General features: G+C 39.5%; 1 protein-coding gene and 1 long non-coding RNA gene across 4 annotated transcripts in view; one reads left to right on the plus strand and one right to left on the minus strand.

The window, feature by feature from the left end:
- The window catches only part of LOC125436538, a 64,565-nt gene extending 52,943 nt beyond the window's left edge, over positions 1-11,622 (minus strand). For all 3 annotated transcript variants that reach the window (XM_048503626.1, XM_048503625.1, XM_048503624.1), the window contains exon 1: positions 10,987-11,622. The gene's annotated coding sequence lies outside the window, so the exon portion shown is untranslated. The remainder of the gene's footprint in view (positions 1-10,986) is intronic.
- LOC125436539 overlaps positions 1-14,569 on the plus strand; it is an 88,698-nt gene extending 74,129 nt beyond the window's left edge. Inside the window, exons 2-3 of the long non-coding RNA XR_007245070.1 lie at positions 13,676-13,804; positions 13,958-14,569. This is a non-coding gene — a long non-coding RNA (uncharacterized LOC125436539). The remainder of the gene's footprint in view (positions 1-13,675; positions 13,805-13,957) is intronic.
- Positions 14,570-14,597: the final 28 nt, after the last annotated feature.

The raw sequence follows: 14,597 nt of genomic DNA on the forward strand, positions 1-14,597 counted from the left end.
AATTTATAGGGTTTAGCGGAAACCTGTGTTTGATAACCTTTTCTATTTGCTTGCTTATGTCTTGCCAATAGTCATTTATCCTGATGCACAGGTTTTGATGCATAGATTTGAAGGACTTAAAAATGCCAGAGGGACATCAAGAAGAGCTACCTGACCTAGGGGGGAAAGATAATCCAGACTGACCCTGAGAGAGGGGTAGGGCCTGGGAACTGATGAACTGCTAGAAACTGGTAAAACAGAAAGGGGAGGTCTCTTCTAGTCGGGCCACTGAAGGAAGCAGAAGCACGTGCCTGCGCTCTAAAGAGAGCAGCCATTTTAGGACCATGTGCTTGCCCAAGGAGCTGACCCAGTCTTCCAGGTAATGGGAATTCTGTGAGGATTGTAACCTTCTAGGCTTAAGAGCCTACCCTACTGTAACCTGCTAGAGGATGTATAGAGAAAGGGATAGAGGATTTGTGTTTATATTTCATTTGTTTTGGGAACCCTTGCTCCATCTGGTGCAGTGCTAAAACATACTTGTAACCATTCTATTTTTAATAAATACTTTAGAATCTTAGGCATGGGGAAGAGTTCTCTGTACCACCTAGGCCTCCACCGTCGGAATAGGAAGGCACCAGGAGGAATGCTGGCAGCTGGCAAGCAGCTGTTTCTCCAGGGCCTCCGATCTTCTTTGTGGAACCCAGGAGAGGGGAAACAGGGGAAACTGAGGCTAGGTCTCAGAGTTGGACAGGAGGCTGGGGAGCCCTGACCCTCCCCAGCGGGAAGTTCCTCAAATGGTCAGGTGGTGGCAGAGATTTAACCAGAGAGAGAAAGCAAGCCGTTTCCAGGAAAAGGTGGCAACCCCTGGTAGAGGCTTGGGGTGGAATAGGGCCTGCTGGGTAAAGTGGGCCTGTTCTGCCACATATGCTGACAGAAAAGGACTGCATCTTTAAATTCAATTTGTGTTTCATTACACAGCAACAAAAATAACTCATAGATTATAATTGTTCCTTTGTACACAGTTGTATTTTCTGTGTATGTGTATTGTTAGTGATTTGTATTTTTGTACCTTTCTGTATTTATGTATGTTCATAGCTGTTTTACACAATAGACAATAGTGCACTTATTTTCACTTTTCAACTCACTTAGTAAATTAGTAGTAAGTATCGAAGTTTGTATGTTTCTGTTCTTAAGCAGCAGGACTGGCAGTGTTTTTTTGTAATTTGAGACACACCTTTTTTATTATTTCATTAATAGTGAAGAACCAATCATTTATTTAGAGGATGGTCACATGTTTAAGTTAAATAAGATTTAGCATACGATTTCCATTTTTCTATAAAAATGTGTTAATGTGATTTTTCTCTGGATGAAAATCTCAGAAGAGACTAGGTGAGATTTTTGTGTATGTGTGAGTTAGTGAGAGAGAGAGAGGCTTACAGACAAATTCTTAAAAGCAGTTTAAGATGTTGTGATGTGGCATTACCCTATAGGTCACTAATGACTTTGTGCCTGTCTTTACCCTTTACTTTAACCCTATTATTAAAAAAAATTAAAAGGCTGCAAATAACATGTAATCTGATAAATCCTGGAGATATCTGGAGCGAACTATTTTAAAAGATTAATTCTTAGAAAGGCAATTACTCCAGATTCTGTATTTGGACGCATAATAAAATATCTCATCACATGGAATCAGCCCATCACTGACCCAGGAACAGGAACTGAGGTACCAGAAGCTAAAAATGTGCAAGTAGAATGGGGAGGGGAGGAGAAGAGTGTATTGGACTAAGAGATGAGTGGGGGTGGGCATTCTTGCAAATCTCCAGTCAAGAACACAGATTTTTATTTTTATCATTTATTTTATAGCATTTAAAGTCTGTCTTTTCTTAAGAAAAACTCAAGGAAGATACTTAAGCTGCCTCAAGACCCTCCCATTGCCACCTTCTTTTCATGGCTTTTCCATTGCATAAAAGCAGGCATGTGTGACTAACTTTCTTGAAGATAGAAAATGAATGGAATGAATGAAAATAGTGCAATGTTATGGATAGTTTATGTTATGCTAATTGCCAAAATTCAATATTACATTATGAATTACCTTTTCATTCAATGATTCAAGTAATTTTACTTAATTACTCAGCATTGGGTTATTACCTGCACAGGTCATCGTTTGAGTGGATAGCCCTCTGGGAGAGACACTGTGGGAACTTGATGTTGTTCAAAATACTACATACTTTTGCACAATTTTTTTAAAAGACAGTAATTCTTCCATAGCTTTGAGTCCTCATACAAGGATATTCTCTGAATAAATGAATCTTTTTTTACCTTCTGTCCTCAAAGATAATTCTTGTAGGGCTTCCTTACTCTATGTTGAGCTTTCTGTTAGGTAAAGTGCTAAAACTATTTTTAATTTTTTTTATTAAAATCATACACAGCTCAGGAGCTTAAAAGCTGTCGTTCTGGTCTCTGCATGAGAGGATTATTAGGTTCATAGAATGGTAGTGTGATTTTAAAGCCAGAGATTGACAGACTATTAACTGACAGCACTGCAACACTAAAATATTTTATAATGTCAGATTATATATAAAATGACTGCTGTGGAGCAGTCAAGATAGTCAAGATGTACTTTTTTGAAAGTTTTTTAACTCCATCACTCGTGTTCACATTATACTAGCAGAAAAATTCTATTTAAAAAAATGGAACACTGAACTGTCAAATGCTGAAAAGGTGATCTGCTGGAGTTTTTTTTTCATTTTGAAGTCTTAATAAGAGCTTTAGAGTAAATAATAATATATACTGAAGTACAGCCATCTTAAAAAGCAGCTCAGTTTAAAATAGGCACTTACATGGTTCTGAACAAATCACAGAGGAACTCATAACTCTCATGGGTCAAACAGCCACACTAATACTTACATTTTTATTTCTAAAGGATGTCTCCTTCCTAGTAGGAAATCACTTTTTATGGCTGTGCAATATCTCAAGAAAAGTTAAGTAAACAAATACCCCAGCTGCAAATATTATTAAATCAAATGTAGGGACAGAATCTACCACTGTATTTTTAAGGCCCAAACTATCTCAAGTGAAATAGGTACATAGTTGAATCCCAAAGGTTGAACAGATTCAGAACAAACTAAAACCTTTCTAGCAATCTTTTTAGCAGTCTTGAGATATGTAGAGGGTAGCCATGTTAGTCTGCAGTAGAACAGCTAGATTTGAGTCCAGTACCACCTTAAAAACCAACAAGGTTTTGGAGGTATAAGCTTTTGAGAATCAAAGGTCTGAAGAAGGGAGCTCTCAAAAGCTTATACCCCCAAAATCCTATTGGTCTCTAAGGTGTTACTGTCTTGAATCTAGTTCGCATATTCAGTTCACCTGAATCAGTTGTTCTTAATGTAGACTCTGTACCTGAGGCTGGAATGAAGTATAGGGTTGGATCCAGCACAGAATTTCTGTGGGTGCATGCAAGGGGTTCTGCCCAACAGAGTATTACTTCATTGGTTTTCCATCTTGCATTTGCCTAAAATGTGTGCCAGGGTGAAGAAAATGGATTGTGGAGGGATTTGGAGCTGCTGTAGGAGGAGAAAGCCAAAAGTTGTGCTCCATGGATGAAGCCCTTGCACCTGTGGAAATGTTGTTCTGAATACAACCCAGAGAGGACGGATAATGATCTCTGAATTACAGTCATATGGAGTCTGCCTAGTGATCAGCAACTAGGAAAAGAGCACTACAGTTAGTTGAGAATGTTGTCAATTCCCTTTGGCAGAGCAAGCAAAAGGGAAGAATTATTTAGAACTTGCCATCTCAATGCCAGTCTTTTGTATCTGGGCTTCAACATTTCAGAATGGTGGTTCCCAACCTTTTTAGTATGATGACTCATAAGTTCAAATTTACTTGGTATGGCGACCTATCCAGAGATGACCGAAGGGTTTTTGACATCCTTTGGCAAACTGTAGCCATAACATAGTCCCGCATTCCATTTTCTGCATGTGGCCAACCAGATGTTTTTGAGAAACCAACCATTGGTGCACAAAGGAACCCATGAGGAATCACAAGAGGAAGGAACAGCTTGGAAATCTCTTCTATAAACTCTCAGAGGGTTGGGCATGCTGATTTGCCCTGCCTTTTTACCTTTAACTGGTACATAGCTGGTCTCAGCATTCCTGGAACATATTCAATCCTCATCAGGCAATTTTTGGGATAGAAATATTTTATGTGTGTTCTATTTCTATGTTTTAATGTGGAGTTTATACGCGCGTGTGTGTGTTGCTTTGATTTAAAGTTCAGGTCTGTAGAGAAAGGAAGAGATTCAAGTGTGTTATGATTAGATAGTAGCTGTACCCTAGTGGGCAGAGTTGACTTGTTTGGAGAGACAGAGACAGACAGAGAGTTAGTAGAATGTGTGTGAGGAAGGTAACTGAGGTCGAATCCCCACTACCATCTTAGCCAGGTTTCAGAACACAAATTAATCAGGTTTGAGGGACGACCTCCCCGGTCGAATCTCCACTACCGTCTCAGCCAGGTTTCAGAACACAAACTAACGGTTTCGACCTGAGTGAGGCAGAGTGTGAGAGAAATGTGTGTTCTTTGTTGCTAGATCTAGATTGTGAAACTCCTGGAGATTTGAGGATGAAGCTTGGGGAGGGCAGCTACTTCAGTGGGGTACAAAGAGTCAACCCTCCAAAGCATCCATTTTATCCAGGGGAGCTGATCTCTACATTCTGGAGATAAACTGTAATTGCAGGGGATTCCCAGTTTCCCATTATGCTTACGATACTGTACTGAAATCATTATGCTTTAGCTGTGTTCAAGAGAAAACAACTGTTTTATTTTGAGCAAGGATTCTCTTTTTACCTCAGAGCCATCCTCACACTCTGGCTGTTCTGTCATTTTACTAGTTATAACTTAGGCATCCTAAATATTAGGACTAACTAAGAATTGTAAGAACAGAAAGAGAGGCCTACACTTTAAACATCTATCATCTGGTGTTATTCTACCTATCAAATCTCCACAAGTCTGCAACAATGAAATGTTATCAACTTCATTTTTCCCATCCGATATCACAAGAATAAAGATCAAGAAAAAAAATACCAAAAAAATTAAAATATTTCAGCTGGATAAATGCTAACCTTATAGCTGAATGCTATGGTGTAATAGCAGTGGTATTATTGCTAACAAAGAAAGGACAAGTCTGTGTTGATGGTTCTTATCCTCCAATAAGCATAATACTAGTAAGCGTATAATAATCTCCAATAAATATTACATTCTTATTACAATAACACTAAATCTTGTTAATTAGGTTAAGTTCATTTTAAAATACTGTTAAACCACAACATTAAAGTCCAAAGTGGCAGCTTTCTCAATAGCAGTAGTGGTCCCATCTGCTACTGGTATGCCATTGTTTGAGACTGGCTTGTGAGCACGCAAACTTCTGAAGGCTTCTTCCATTTTACTTCCATTTTTTGTGACCTATCAATCTATTTTTCACAACCTCTCAGCATGCAAGATTCTCTTTGGCCCATTCTGCAGGGCCCAATGAACACAGGTTAAGGACGCTAAAAAAAACTTGTTTTGAGGGGAACTTCACATGTATCCTGACCCTAAAGCGAGTCTGCCCCATGTTATTTCCCCCAAACTGGGTTTTTAAAGAATCACACTATCTGCAAGTCTTTTTAAAAATCTCAGGTTGCAGCCGATTGTGAGCGAATGCCCGGGCAGGAGGCGCTTTATTCGGCTGTGCTTTCTTCTTTTCTTTTTAAATTTCCTGGCTTACATTTGCATAGCCATACAGGTGCAGATAGTCATATTTATTTATTTATTTATTTATTTATTTATTTATTTATTTATTTATTTATTTATTATCATATTTATATATCGCCCTATCCCCTGAGGGGATATTATGGTATCATGAGATGTCAGCATGGCTTTGGCGGTTCATTTGTGCATGCCTGTGTAGCTATGCATCGGTGGGAGGTAAATAAATAAATAAAAGACGTGCCTCCGTGCGAAGGTGCAATAGCAACCTGAATTGTTTCTGTGGGCACCAATCGCTGCCTGCAAAGATGCATGCAAAAGCGAAAACAGGAAAGCGGGTTACTTTATCCCGACTGCAACCCTCTATATATTTGGTGTGCAGAAAGGGCCTTTAAGATACATTGATTCTAATAGGAATGACATTGATCCTGCAATTCTTAGACATATGAATGGTCTCATTGACTTCATAAAGAATGAATAAGGATTGTGAGCTCAAGTTCTTATCTAGCACCAAATTCCTTATTTTCACTGGCTCAAAGAGATGACAGTGCTGCTGTGCTATTTACAGGATTAAATCGTGTGTCATTCTAAAATAGCAACCATGTTACAGGGTTATACACTTTGGTTGGATTCAGAATAAGCTTCCGGTGTATTTATAACTACTTAAGTACAAGACAGGAGAGATTATTACCCCTCTTACTCAATTACGCTCTTTCCCCCCCGGTTTGTGTCACTACTTTTGTAAACCTTTTCATTAAAAGGAGAATACTGCTGTGGTAGTTTATTTATAAAGTGTAAAGTGATAAGCTACCTTTTGTTTAGTTCCATACACATGTGCATAGATCACTTTCACTCTTGTCATGCTGGTTAATTTTGTGATTTTTTTTTAAGTGTAGCCTTGGCATGACAAAAAGAGAAAAGTAAAACTGACAATATGGGAAATAAATGAGAAGGAAAATCAAAATAACAGAAAAACTTTGCTAAGTCCAGGGGTCCCTTCTCCTACCCTGAATAACTCACGCAGGCTGGTGGGGTCTATCCTGCGGTCTCAGAAGGTGTTCAATGCCACCTCTAATGTTGAGGTGCAACCCTAACTGGCAGGTCAGATGGTCCATGCAGGGGCACTAGCACATCAATCACTCCTCCTCAGTTATCAGGACCCTCGATCTTATATTTCCTCCTCCTTACCTGCCCCACTGCGGGCTTCCATCCCTGACCTGGTCCCTTGCCCTGGCCCTTTAACTCACAGGACTTTTAAGCCTCAGCTCCTGGCCCAGCCATCCTATGCTCATTGCAGCGGAGGGCAGCTTTAGGACCTGTGAGGCTCTGGGCTCTCCTCCTGCCCTCTTTTTGACAGCTGCAGTTTCATTTCAGCTGTAGTGCCCGGCTGGCCACATAAAGGTCATTGTTTGCCGGTCACTTTGGTGTCTTGTGGCCCTGAAGGATCCAGGGGGCCTGAGTCAGGGTGTTTCTTCCCCAGGCTTCTCCAGGATGCAGTGCAAGGCCCGAGCTTCATCAAGTTGGGCGCTGCTCTGGCTGGCGGGGTAGGGAGGGTTGGCGGATGAGTGTTCGGCATCAGAGATCCCAGACAAACCTAACATTATCTCATTAATTTTTCAACACTGACCAAAGCATTAGCAATGATAGCACATTTCCAAAATAACCACTCTTTGCCATATTGTTGATTTTGAGCATATTTTCTGATGTATCAAAAATCTGCCTCCAATCTACCCAGATTCACAGTCCACCTTTCACACCTAGGGGGCAACATGGGACCCATTAAACTGCAAACATATGATATCACAGTCATATGACAGAAAGCAAGATAGCTAGAATTAAGAGTTCACTGGTGGGCAGCAGACCATGAAAACGAGGGTCAGGAAATGAGGTGTACAGTAATGAGGTATGGCAAAGTCATGGAGTCCAAAAGCCAAGAATCATGGAGATAAGAGCCTCTCTACTGCTATGTATTGTTGCCTAATTATTCTGCTGCTCCTGTCAGCATGTCTTAAATGAGGCAGGAGGTATGGCTTTACAAATATGTACCCCTTTACAAATATGTACTTTCATTACATTGTTCCCAAAAAGAAGCAAAATAATATGTTGGCTTTATAGGTCTCACAACTCAAAAATGAAAGTTCTGTGACTCACTCAAGATCTCAACCCAAGATCATTAGTTCAGTCAAAGCTTTTTTCATCTAAAATGTTTATTACAAGTTAATGCTGAACAGAATTTCTTTGTTCATCATCCTTAGACTTGGTTCCTGTTCTAGCAATACATTAATTGGTTGGCAGGGTAGGAAATATTAAATTGTAAGCCAAAATGGCCAGGGTTTAAGTGTCAGTGTTTAGAGGGAACAAACACAAGTCTGAAGTGAGAGTTGTCACATACATATTGTTGATATGATCATGTTTTGAACAAACAAGTATACTATCAAGGAAAACAGGGAGTATGTGACATACGGTTGACCATGACTCTGCTGTTCTGCCCTGCTACAGACTCTGCTGAGTCATACCTGAACTAGCTGCAGACAGACCCTTTGCTCAATAAGAGAAGGGGGATCCCACCCTGCAGCTGGCCCGGGCGGTGGTCAATTCTATCACCAGACCAATCACCTTCAGACAATGGTGTGGTGGCAAAATGTAACCAATCATGTATTTGCAAAGTTAAATTGCCTGCTTGAAAGACTGTATAAAAAGTGTCTTTGAAATGTGTTCTTTGGACATTGTTTTTTTGCTGACTACACCACATTGTCCAGCTATTTTTGCAATAAAAGCTTATCTGCTCCTTTGAACCAATCTACGTGTCTCTGTGTAACTGGGAGACTGTTGGGAGTTTTCCAACAGCAGGTTGGATAGAAACCACCCTCTTGTTTGTCATATTCTTCCTCGGCTTTAAAAAAAATATTTAGGATTTATCTACCTCTGAGGTCCCATAATATACTGTATGGGGGTACCATGAATTTCATCTTTATGTTATGGGTTTTTTATATATATTTTAGCTAGTCTTGCAACTAATTATACCTTTCTCAGGGAAAGATGAGAATGTGGTCATGCGTGCTGTGGCGGAAGTTGCAACAGCACGTGATCGCATTGAAAAGTAGGACAGATTCTCTGTAAAAGATTAAAGAAGTTTACTTATGTGCCAACTTCATCAAAACTATTATCCTTTGCAATTATAAACATAGCAGTTTGATAAAAGAGCTTGTATAGTGCTCCAGATAGCTAAATAACAACACTTTCACTTTCTACGGTTGCACCCGCCATTTTGTTTCCCACGGCAACACTGAATCCACAAAATAGTGGGTGCAACTGTAGAAAGCAAAAGTGTTGCTAAAAAGCCATCTGGAGCACTATACAAGCTATTTTACAAACCACTATGTTTATCATTGCAAAGGATAAAAGTTTTGACGAAACCAGCATGCAAGTAAGCTTCTTTAATCTTTGCAGAAAATCTCAAGAGATGGAGAGAGGAAGATGTGACAGTTTAATCCAGATCTCCTCTCATCTTTCCCTGAAAAAGGGTATGGAAACAACTATTGAGATAAAACTGCACTTTATACAAACGTATCATCTGTTCTCATGCCATACTTGGTCAATCCAGACTTGTGCTGTTAATGTAAGTTATAATATGAGTGTTAAACTAGTCCTTAATACTGAGTCTTTCCTGAAAAAGTTATCAGGACTGCCCTTAATTTTCCTTCTCCCCCAAATATCCATCATCACAGATATCATATGCACACCATATTGTCCAGGTGTTGAAAGTACCAGCAGCTGGAAGCTGGGGGTGAGAATGACGGTCTGACATCTAGAACCCCATCTCTGGCTTGGGAAATACCTGGTTTGGGGGTAGAACTTGAGGAGGGAGAGATTAGGAGATGAGAGGGACATCAGTGGAGAATAATTCAATAAAAGTCCAAACTTTAAAAGCAGCTATTTTCTCAAGGGGAACTGATCTCTGTCACCTAAGTTCAAATTCTGGGCAATCTAGGCTGGCTACCCTAGACCTCTGCTATCTTAACTTCTCAGTGTTGCACTAGGTACCAAAACATTTGACAGTATTTGGCAAAAAATTTTAATAGAGTGAACTGTACATCTAGTAACTAGTTTTAATTTTTAAAAATGTAATAGATTTGAAGCGAAAGCTGTTTTGAAATCCAATTTAGATGAAAAGTCTGCCATAAAATACATCAAAGAAACAATTAGCACTTAAAAATAACATTTATCTGAACAGAAAACAAATATTTAGTGAAAATTTTACTTTCTCATTCAGTAAAAAAGAAAAGAGAGAGAGAGAGAGAGAGAGAGAAAGATGGAAATAGGATCTTATCAGGGGGCAAAGGCAGGGGGAGTTATGACCAGATTTTACTTAAGAAAATTGAAAGCTATAGAGACATCTAATATTTGGAGAGTTTTGAACATCCTAAGCTGCTGTAAAATTTTAAAGTGAAGTCCTCAACTAGGGCATATGAGAAAATTTTACAGAAAATTGAGAAGTTTTACTAAGAATAAAAAAATCCTCATGAGATTTACTCATAATCAAAATGAGTGTACATTTCAAAGGAAGAGTGATTGGGAATGAAAAGTAAAACCATGATCCTCAGTATTATTTAGAAGTAAATTTCAGTGGATTCATTAAGTGGATTCATCTTGAAAATGATGTGTTTAGAACTGAAGCTCCAAAACTCAAAGTAAAAATTTTTTTTGCTGCACTTTAAAAATAAAGTTTTTACACAATCAAAACAATATTTTAAAGTATTAAGAAACTCAAACTTTGAACCTGATTTATGATGCAACTCCAAATAGAATTACACTCTTCTAATACCAATGACGTCAGTGGATTCATCATGTTGTAACTTTGTTAAGGCATTTGAACTGTTAGAATTGTAAAACTGTTAGAATTATAAAAAGTATAACACCATCTGTTTTTGTGTCAGGGAAAACCTATTTTATTCATTGTTAAAATTTATACATGTTTATACCCTATGTCATACCAACGTATCTAGGTGGCTTACACAGATTAAAAACAATAAAAACACATTAAAAACATCACAAATAGAATATGACAATTAAAAAGCAATAAAATAGCATTAAAGTAACCCCACCTCCTACTCTCCCTCCCGCGGGGGTTTTCAGGGAGGCTAGCAAAAGGTTTTCATTTTGCAAAGGCTAACAAAATGAATTAACAGTGTTCAATGGCTAAAGCAGTATTTTCTGACATTTCAGGTAGCTACAAAATAACAAGTGCATATAAATACTTACAGTTACTAGGAACTGAACTTCATTTTCTTCATGTGTATGGTTCCTATTTGCTAACGCAGATGACGCAGTGTATGGTCTATCATCAAACGATGGCTCATCCACTGTTTTTGCAAGTTTATAGTTGCTCTGGATTTCATCTAGAAAACTAAACAGGCTGGACTATTCACATTCTGCTATCAGTAGCCCAAACAATATGGGAAAACAGTAAGCAATGCACTGGAACAAATGCCGTATAAAGTATGAAAAAATAGGTAAAACAAAAGTTGGTATTGCAACCAAGGGAAGAGTCTACACAACTGCTTTGTTCAGTGTTCATGGCCTGCTCTGCATCCTTTTCTATTTTCATCCCTTAAGCTCAGAATCTGATTAGTATATCTAATTCCACACAGCAACAGGAAAGGACTATCTTTAGTCAGCCTATTGGCACCCACATTCTTTTTCCTTCACATGCTAAACAGATTAAAAATGGCAAGACTTGCAATTTCTCCTACACTAATCTCTTTAAAGCTAATTAGGGCAAAGATGATCAATTTTCCACATAATAAACCGAACCAATTCATTTTGTCAATACAGGTTACTAACCCACGCTCATCATATCATACAAATAACATACATGCTTAGTAGATTTTATACTGTGTGTGAGAGTCAATGTGGCATAATTAAGGTGTTGGACTAGAATCTGGGAATCCCAGGTTCAAATCCTCACTCTGCCATGGAAACTTTCTGAGTGACCTTGGGCCATTCACACATTCTCTGCCTTGACCCTGGCAAAAATGTTCAGATGGTAGGCCTCCAAGGAATACCAGGAGCATGATGCAGAGGCAGACAGTAACAAACCATCCCTGAACATCTCTTGCCTCAAAACCTACAAGGTCAGCTGTGGCTTGATGGAAAAATATACATATTATACATGCTAAATTCTGTGTAATTCTGGAGTCTTCAACGTCAGACAGATTTGATTGTCTTCGACTTCGGTCAGAATTGATAGTTTTTATTTTAATGAAGTTTGAGCTTGCAGTTTTGTCTCAGAATATACAGAATTCATTATTTCTAGTAAAATACGTATATATCAAAGTTTAGTTATATTAACAAATGTTACCAGAGTCAGCTGTGGACAATGTTGCTTATCATGTAGCAGTAACCCCATGACATTAATTTTCCATGAAAACCCAACACAACCTGAACTTAGAGAACCACTAGCCCCTGTATGAACACATCAGAATATTATATTTGCCTTATCCTACCACTCTGCCTGGCAAAGTTTGAATATTTCTTCTAACCTTATTTCAACTTCGGTAGAATTTATTTATTTAGCATATTTCATGCCACTTCTCCAGGCAGCTTACAAAATAAAACATAGTAAAAATAAAACATTGATAACTGTTATTTAAAATCTAGCATTGCAGACTAAATTGCAGCACGAGAACAGCAGTCCATTAAGCAGCTTAAAATAAGTTTCAGACTAAAAGCACACTAAAATGATGTTAAAGGATTCCTTATTTAAAAGCCAGGGTGACCAAGCACAGAAAACAGCAGTGTAGGCAACTGATAAAGCCTCAAGGGAAAGAATATTCCATAAGAGACATGCCAGCTCTGTAAAAGCCAGCTCTGGTTGCCAAGCCACCTCACCTCAGAAGGTGGAAACACTGAAAGCAGGCATTGTGAGATTGATCGTAACTATATAGCAGTAACTATATAGCAGGCTGCACAGTGTGGGTGAAGGCAGTCCGTCAAGTGCGCTGGCCCCAAGCCATTTAGGGCTTTAAAGATAGGAACTAGCATTTTGAATTTAGCCCAGAAACCAATGGGAAGCCAGTACAGATTTTTCAGGAGCAGCACAGCATGTTATGACAATCACAAGTTTAAGGAAGGTTGGATGAAGTGTTTAGACAGACTTTATGGGTGAGATGGTAGGATATATAGCCCATCACTGAAACCATTCTCCATGTGCTCATGAGGTGGGAATGATTATAAGACACAAGGCCTTCTCTGTGTTGCCATCTCAGGTGCAGGATGGTCTCTGCTGAACAATTAATCTGATGCTGAACTTGTTTTTGATACCAATCTGAGGCATTTCAGTTAGGCAGGCTTTTTGTTAAGTGTTGTTTTTGACCAGTCTATTTAACATCTCTTCTGAATTACTTTGGCTTTAATATTTTTTAGATTACTGCTGCTTATGTACATTTTTACCTTGCTTTTCACTGTGCTTTTGCTGCTAACCCAGCCACCGTCCCAAAAGAGGCTTCCCAGCAGCTTAGGGAGGCTCGAAAAGTCAAAAAGCCTCCCTGCTGCTGAGAAGCCTCTATGGGCCTCAATGGACTTATGCTTCCCCAAAGGGTGGCTTAAGTCCGATGTCTGGGCCGCATGATGCTGGCAAAGGGCAGGAAGGAGCCGACTACAGCCAGCTCCTCCCTTGGCCACACTCCCAGCCTGCCCCTGCTACGCCAGCCATGGCAGCAGGGGCCCTTGGATGCTGATAAAGTGTCTAGCACTGCGTTCCAGTGCCGTGTGTGTGTGGCGGTCACATGCTGGAATTGCCCCTTCACCGGGGTGCTTTAGGGAGGGTGGTCTGCTGGTGCCGCGGTGTGCTGCTCCCAGAAATGGATCCCCCCCACAACAGATGGGCCTCCTAGTAATACAAAAGCATGATCTTATTCAAGCTTAACCATTACCTTTCCCTTTTTCACAGCTTGCCAGCTCCATTTCTTTCCTCTTGTTGATGGCCCAGGAAGTATCCAGGTGAACTCGTGGTGCACTGGCTTTGAAAGATGATGGTCCCAAGATAACTTCACCCAAGTAAACATACCCCTTAAATTATGTAAGAGCCTATCATTAAATTTCAAGCTCCTAGCTGGGCAGCCTTGCTTCTTTCTGCTTTCCATACATTCTGCATCCTTCTGCCTCTACGCTCTGCTCTTTCCATTACTATGTAGAAGTCACACTAGTCATGTAGGACTAATTTCTTTTACAGGATAGTGAAGCCACTCCCTACTCACTGAAAAATCTGAGTTCCAAATGCTTCCTGAGATTTCAATGGACATTTTCTACTAGACTTAAAAGAAAAATAGCTTGGAAAGTGTGAATGCTGAATTCTGTAGTCAATAATCATTTGCACTGTGAAATACATTTTACGCTAGGAATAATTTACTACTAAAGGCATCATGATGAATCCTACAGATGAAGAAGGAACCTGTATAAAATTATTTGGAGCAAAAACTAAGAGACCACAACCACACAGCCTGGAAAACCACAACAGCCAGTTGATTCCAGTTGCCAAAGCCTTCGACAATACATATTTTTCCTATCTTTTGCAAGCAGCCCCTTCAGCTGGGAGTTGGAAGGCTCTCCGGAATGGGTGCCACATGGCTTGGTGAACTGCAGTGAGGAGGGAAGAGCTTGCTTCAAGGTGTGATTTTGCCCCATTTCTACTCCTCAACTCCTAGGATCTTAGGCAGCAAGTATTGTTCTCTGTGCCTGTATAGCCAATCAAGAGACAGCTAGATGGATGAGTGGTGTGACTTGGTATTAGACAGCTTCAGCCTTAACTTTAAATAAAATGATAAAATTCAGTTATAAAACATGGTCAGTGCAACTTGTTCAACATCCTACAC

This window comes from Sphaerodactylus townsendi, linkage group LG07 (assembly GCF_021028975.2).
Source record: "Sphaerodactylus townsendi isolate TG3544 linkage group LG07, MPM_Stown_v2.3, whole genome shotgun sequence".
Taxonomy (NCBI): Eukaryota; Metazoa; Chordata; class Lepidosauria; order Squamata; family Sphaerodactylidae; genus Sphaerodactylus; species Sphaerodactylus townsendi.